The following is a 7,500-nucleotide window of genomic DNA, read 5'->3' on the forward strand; positions in this document are numbered from 1 at the left end:
CGTCCAACCCAAGCCAAGACCTGGTAACCAAGCCCACGGCCTGCCCACAAGAGCACAATGACTCATGGACTCATGGCCGAACCTCATGGCCCGCCACTGACCCGGACCTGGACCATCGCCCAAAACTCGAACAGTCCGTCGAGCTGAGATGAGCTGACTCCCAGCTGCCTCAGCTGACTGAGCTAGTAGTCCAGCCAGTTGAGCTGATTTAACTTGGAATGAGCTAGGCTGAGCTTGACCGAGCTACGTCTAGCTGATCGAGCTTCTTGTAAGCATGCCCATCTTCTGTACAGCTTATCCTAGCTGACTTCTTTCTCTCATAAAGTTAAGTCTCAGCATCCTGACGTCCTAACCTTCTATCTTGGCCATGGAACGCTAGCCTTTAAGGTCTTTAAGGCCGGCTGGTACGTTCCCTCGAACCATGGCCGTCCCGACACTACAAGAAAACAGCGGTATTCTGACGGACGTTCCGACGGAAAATGAATTCCTCGAATATACCGAGGAATTTCCGAGGCAATTTCCGAGGAAACACAAAATTTGGCTTCCTCGGAATTTCCTCGGAATATACCGACGGAATTCCGAGGAAATTCATCTCGTCGGAATATTCCGACGGAAACCCGAGGAAACTAGTATTCCTCGAAAAAACCTATGAATTCCGAGGAAATATTATAGACGTTAGAGAGCCGTTGGAGAGCCGTTGGGGGATTTTAAAATTCCGAGGAAATTCTGACGAACTAGCCGTTCCGTCGGGAATTTCCTCGGTCCGTCGGCAGGATTTCAACTATAAATACAGCAGCACCCCTCTTCCTCTTCATTCACTCCATATCTTCATCCTCCCTCTCACTTTCTTTACACACGAATTTGATTCATAAAAACAATGTCTTCTTCAAATTATATTCGTTCTTGGATCGATCGACCTCATTTGGATCCGAACACGAGATTGCTTACGGAAGAATACCCAACAAGGTATAAACCGAATTCATGGGGTTAGTTCACCGACAACCCGAAGCAAAAACAGGTATGTTAAGATGTCCTTGCTCTAATTGTAAAAATAAAAATTATTAAACAATGGGATGTTTGGACTCATCTATATTTGAGTGGGTTTACACGAAGTTACAAAATTTGGTATCATCATGGAGAAACTGATTATGAACATGGTAGTACTAGCGAACCTCAGCCAGCGGTTAGATTAGAAGATCCAATTAGAACGGATGTAGATTACGGTGTAGGTACTGAGCAGATGGTAAATGATCATTTTAGAGGGGAAGATTTACCCAATGCCGAAGCTAGGAGATTTTATGATATGTTGGATGCTGGAAAGCAACCATTGTACGAAGGTTGCAGAGATGGTCATTCAGCTTTATCATCTGCTACAAGATTGATGGGCATTAAGACGGATTATAATTTGGCTGAAGACTGTGTGGATGCGATTGCTGATTATGTAAAAGGTATTCTACCCGAAGATAATGTAGCTCCTGGCTCATACTACGAGGTTCAGAAACTCGTAGCTGGTCTTGGTTTATCGTATCAGGTAATAGATGTATGCAGAGACAACTGCATGATTTATTGGAGGGCGGATGAACAGCGGGTTTCATGCAAATTTTGTGGGAAGCCTCGTTATAAAGATACGAGTGGAAGAGTTCCAGTACCATATAAAAGGATGTGGTATTTGCCTTTGACGGAAAGGTTGCAGAGGCTGTATCTGTCTGAACGCACAGCGCAACCAATGAGATGGCATGCGGAGCACTCAACAGATGGTGAGATCAGACATCCTTCAGATGCAAAAGCGTGGAAGCATTTCCAATCAAAGTATCCCGACTTTGCGTATGAGAGAAGAAATGTCTACCTTGGATTATGTACTGATGGTTTCAGCCCGTTTGGCAAGAGTGGAAGACAGTATTCTCTGTGGCCAGTCATTCTTACACCATACAACCTACCCCCAAACTTGTGCTTGCGACGAGAGTTTTTGTTTCTCTCGATTCTCGTTCCCGGACCAGAGCATCCTAAGAGATCACTTGATGTGTTTCTTCAGCCACTAATATATGAGTTGCAACAACTATGGGCTCAAGGTGCTGAAACATACGATGTTTCGTATAAAGAAAACTTTCAAATGCGGGCAGTACTAATGTGGACAATAAGTGATTTTCCAGCATATGGTATGTTATCTGGATGGACAACGCATGGAAGGCTATCATGTCCATATTGTCAAGATAACACTGATGCTTTCCAACTAAAACACGGAAGGAAAACGTGTTGGTTTGACTGTCACAGGAGATTTCTACCACCAGATCATCCATATCGTAGAAGTAGGAATTTGTTTACGAAGAACAAGAGGGTTTTTGACAGTCCACCTCCGGAAATTCGTGGGAAAGATTTGAAGACACAACTTAGAGATTTTGGTGCAGAAAGGACGCCAGACGTCGGTGGACATGAGCATTTTCCGGTAGATGGTGTTGGAAACCTACATAACTGGCACAAAAAAAGTATTTTTTGGGATCTGCCATACTGGGAGGATCATCTACTAAGGCATAATTTAGATGTCATGCATATTGAGAAGAACTTTTTTGACAATCTCATGAACACGATCCTTAATGTTCAAGGTAAAACAAAGGATAATTTGAAGTCAAGACTGGATTTAGTCGATATATGTGCTCGTTCAGAACTTCATGTTGATGAGAATGGTAGGGCTCCTTTTACCATATACCGACTTGATGCAGCGGGAAAGGATGCGTTCTTTGATTGGATTTCAAACGATGTGGAATTTCCAGACGGTTACGCATCTAATTTGCGTAACTGTATCGACAGAAAGGAAGGAAAGTTTACTGGCTTGAAAAGCCACGATTGCCATGTAATGATGCAGCGCCTCCTTCCGTTTGCCTTCAAGGAACTATTACCACGAAATGTTCATGAAGCAATTGCAGGGATAAGTGGTTTCTTCCGCGATTTATGCACGAGATCAGTGACTCTTGAAGGTATTGAAAATTTGAAGACTAACATAGCCGTGATTCAGTGCAACCTTGAGAAGATATTTCCTCCCTCATTTTTTGATGTTATGGAGCATCTTGTTATTCACCTGGTAAGAGAATTGGAACTTGGTGGTCCTGTGCAGTATAGATGGATGTATCTGTATGAGCGGTATATGTTCCATTTGAAGAAGATGGTGAAAAATTTAAGTAGGGTGGAAGGTTCTATAGTCGCACAGATGATCAATGAAGAAACTTCAAACTTTGCCGAGTACTACTTTCCAGCAGAAGTTCAGACCAAAAACAGAAGACCTGCTCGGCATGATGATAGAGGCGAACCGGCAACATATCATTGGAAGGTTCCAGACATTTTCACAGACGTTGGACGACTTAGCGGAAAACCAAAGGACCGTCGACTTACTGATCAGGAGCGCAGTCATTTGCAAACATATTTACTCACCAACTGCGAAGATGTTCTTCAATATGAAAGGATTTTCATGGCAGAAAAGCGGTTTGAATATAGATACGCCACAGAGGACGAACTAGAAGAAATGAAGCAGAGAGAATTTGGTGGATGGATGTTTACTTATGTGAGTGATGGTTTGGCCAGAGGTGAAACATTTGACGATTGGATACGCGAGATGGTCGTTGGACCAAACTTTGTTGTGAAGTCATATCCGAGATTTTGTACTCGAGGATATGCATTCACAACTCAGAAGAGGAGACGTTCGAGTACGACTTACGATGCTGGTGTTTGTTCTGCATCAGGAGATGATGTATACTACGGACACATAAATGAGATTTTGGAAATCAAGTATTTGGGCATGGTTGGATTGCGCTGTACTGTTTTCTATTGTGATTGGCACGACAACACTCCAGATCGAGGTGTGAGAACAGATGCATTTGGTGTTACATCAGTAAATTCAAGACGGAAGCTGCAATATTATGATCCTTTCATTCTTGCTTCTCAGGCCGATCAGGTTTGTTATATCAAGTACCCCCGGGTAAGGAACAGAGATGATCCATGGGTTACTGTTACAAGACTGAACCCGAGAGGCCGAGTTCAGGGAAGTTCTGAGCTGGAAGACCCACTACAACCAAGCACATCCGGCAACTTAAGTGCAGCAGAAGATTTAGGTGGAGTTGGCCTTGTAGTCGATTTAACCGACTTCGGAGAGGAAGCCGCCGTTCACGTAGAGGATGAACCAGTGATTGGAGAGTTTCACCAAGATCCAGATTCAGATTCATCTGGTGATGACGACTCGGAAACAGACTAGCGTCGACTTTTTTTTTTTTTTTTTAAATATAAATACCGAGGAAATTCCGAGGGCAGAAAGGTTTTCCTCGGAATTTCCTCGGAATAGATCTTGTCGATTTAGGGATTTGATTATACATTCCTTTTCCTTGGAATTTCCTCGGAATTTTCCGAGGAAATTCCGACGAAGATAGAGTTTTCCTCGGAATTCCCTCGGAAAATTCCGAGGAAATTCCGAGGAACTTGGGGTTTTAAACCAAAAACAACGTTTTACGGATTGAATAACACGTATATAACCTTCATTAAGTGTCTTAACCAGATTATGAAGTCAAACTTTGGTATTTTACCCAATAACAAACACTTTTACGATTGCATGAACGAAAACCACACAACATAAGAGAAACACTTATACACTTTAACAAACGGTAAAGGCAATACTTACAATTATTTTTGAAATTTTGTTATTTCATGGTTTATGATCATCTATACAAAGAATCCTCAAAGGTATGCATTATAATTGTATAAGAAATGAAATACGGCCAAAATAATCGATGTTTTGAAACCCCAAACCCTGGTTCCTCAGAATTTCCTCGGTAATTACCGAGGGTATTCCGAGGAAACCTGGTTCCTCGGAATATTTTCATTTAACCGGGTAAACCAAGCCGCCAAATATTTCGCGAAAATTGAATTAATGATTTCCGAGGAAATTCCGATGGATATAGTAAATATTTCCGAGGAAATTCCGACGGATAATTTCCGTCGGACCCCTCATTTTATTAGGTCGAGCCCGACCTTCTTCCCCATTTCTCTACGCCGCACTCTCTCTTTCCCCTGCGATTTCGTCGACTCCTCTCTTCTCCCTTGCGATTTCCGGCGCTTTCTCTCTTCTCCCTCGCGATTTCCACCCTAATCCTCATGTATGAACCCTATCCCACTCTTTTAGGTTAGATTTGTATGGTTTTTAAGTAGATTTGATGATTTTGGAATGAGATTTATAGATTTTGTTAGGGTGAATGGTAGATTTGTGTAAAATCGAGTTTGATTATGTATTTCACTTGATTTGAATTTTTTTTTTAGTTTTTATTAATTTTGTGGTTATAAAAATCGAATTTGTAATTATATATATATATTGAAAACGTTTTTTGTATATAAAATCTATTTTTTGCATTTTAAATTCATTTATATATTTATTAAACATTTTTAAAATCTATAAAACTTTTTTTAAGATTAAAAATCATATATATAATATTTAAAATCATTTTTTTGTGGTTATAAAACGTTTTATGTATTTTATATATAAAATATAAATTTCTATATTTATTAAACATTTTTAATATTATGAAAACTATTTTTTGTAATTATTTAACATTTTAAATATTTTTAAAACTATTTTTCGTAATTATTAACTGTTTTTGGGATTTATTTAAACTATTTTTTAAATTTTTAAACTATTTTTTATTTATTAAAACTTTTTTTATTAATTATTAAACTATTTATATTTTTGTGATTAAAAACTATTTTTTTAACTATTTTTTATTTAAACTGTTTTTTTTTAATTAAAATTATTAGAACTAATTTTTAAATATGTTTTTTTTTAATTTACAGCTCTAATGATGATCAGATCCGGCCTCGCCAGCGTCGTAGCCGGGGTGGTATGGGGAGCCAGTCTCGGGGTTCGTCCAGCCATGTTCAGGATTCCGTTTCGCCCCACAGCTCCTACCATACATCTCCCTCTCCATTACTCGCTCCTGCTGCTCCCGCTTCCGCTGCTACACCCGCTCCTGCTCCTCCGGGTCCTCCGGGAGTGATGAGTGTTGCGGAGTTGGTTCGACAGCCCGGTCGTGACCATCTTCCCTATCTCACTGAGTATCCACATGGACATGGTCAAACATGGTAATTTAACTTTTATTTTTTTAACTATTTTTTATTTAAATTTTTTTTTATTAATAATTTGTTTTTTTATTAGGTTCAACCGATCCGGGAACGGGATCAGCGCATGGATCAACCGTATGATGTACTCGGCCCTCGACAAGGGACATCCGACTTTCACTCACTTCCCTCTCGAGAAGCAGCATCTGTGGTTTCGTCAGTTTGCGGTAAGTATTCAAATTTTTAACTTATATTTTTTATTTATTAAAACTATTTTTTGTAATTATTAAACTATTTTCTATATTTATTAGACATTTTAAATATTATTAAAACTATTTTTTTGTAATTATTAAACTATTTTCAATATTTATTAGACATTTTAAATATTATTAAAACTAATTTTTTAATTATTAAACTATTTTTTTAATTATTAAACTATTTTTTATTTATTAAAAATTATTTTTGTAATTATTAAACTATTTTCTATATTTATTAATCTATTTTTTATTTAATAAAACTTTTTTTTGTAATTATTAAACTATTTATATTTTTGTGCTTAAAAACTATTTTTAAACTATTTCAGCAAGAATTCAACTGGAATTCCGATGATACGCTCTCTATCTATCACCATTTTGTCCATAAAGTTATGGACAACTATGGGAAGCAGATGTACGAGTGGAAGAAGAAGTGGGAAGTAAACAAGGCAGTTTTTAATTTATTAACAATTTTTAATTTATTAAACTATTTTTTAAATTATTAAACTTTTTTTTTTTAAATTAAAAGGTCCCAAAGTCGATGAACGACACGGTCTGGAAGGAGTTGTGTGCGCATTGGGATAAAGAAGAGACAAAAGAAACTTCTTCCACCAACTCCAACAACCGCAGGAGCGACCGTAAAGGAAAGGGCATCTACAAGCATAACTTGGGTGCTCAATCTATTGCCACTCTGGCGGATCGCATGGTAAGTTCAACCGCTTTTTCTTCAATTATTTAAGTTTCAGAATTTTATTTTTTGTGCATTTTTTCAAATTTTTAATGTTTGTTTAATTTATTTTTTTTCGAGGCGGAAGAAAATGAGGGCGACCCGGTTGATGATCTCGCCCTTATGAAAAGGGCGTATACCAACAAGAAGACCGGCCAGATTGATGATGGTCTTGTGAGGGACGTGGTCGACCTGGTCCAAACTCAGGTGTATGACGAAGTGTCTCAGCTTCAAACCGATGATGACGATTCGACGGCCTCGACCAACTTGTCCCGGGTTCGAATCAACGAAATCGTTGAATCGGTAAGTTTTTTTTTTTTTAAAGTTCAATTTAATTATTTCTTGATTTTTATTTTATCATCAATTTATATTATCTAAATTTGGTTATTTATATTTCAGTCGGTTCCAAAGAAAAAGGGACGTTTGGTCGGT

The sequence above is a fragment of the Brassica rapa genome, unplaced genomic scaffold (genome assembly GCF_000309985.2).
Source record: "Brassica rapa cultivar Chiifu-401-42 unplaced genomic scaffold, CAAS_Brap_v3.01 Scaffold0833, whole genome shotgun sequence".
NCBI classification, from domain to species: domain Eukaryota; kingdom Viridiplantae; phylum Streptophyta; class Magnoliopsida; order Brassicales; family Brassicaceae; genus Brassica; species Brassica rapa.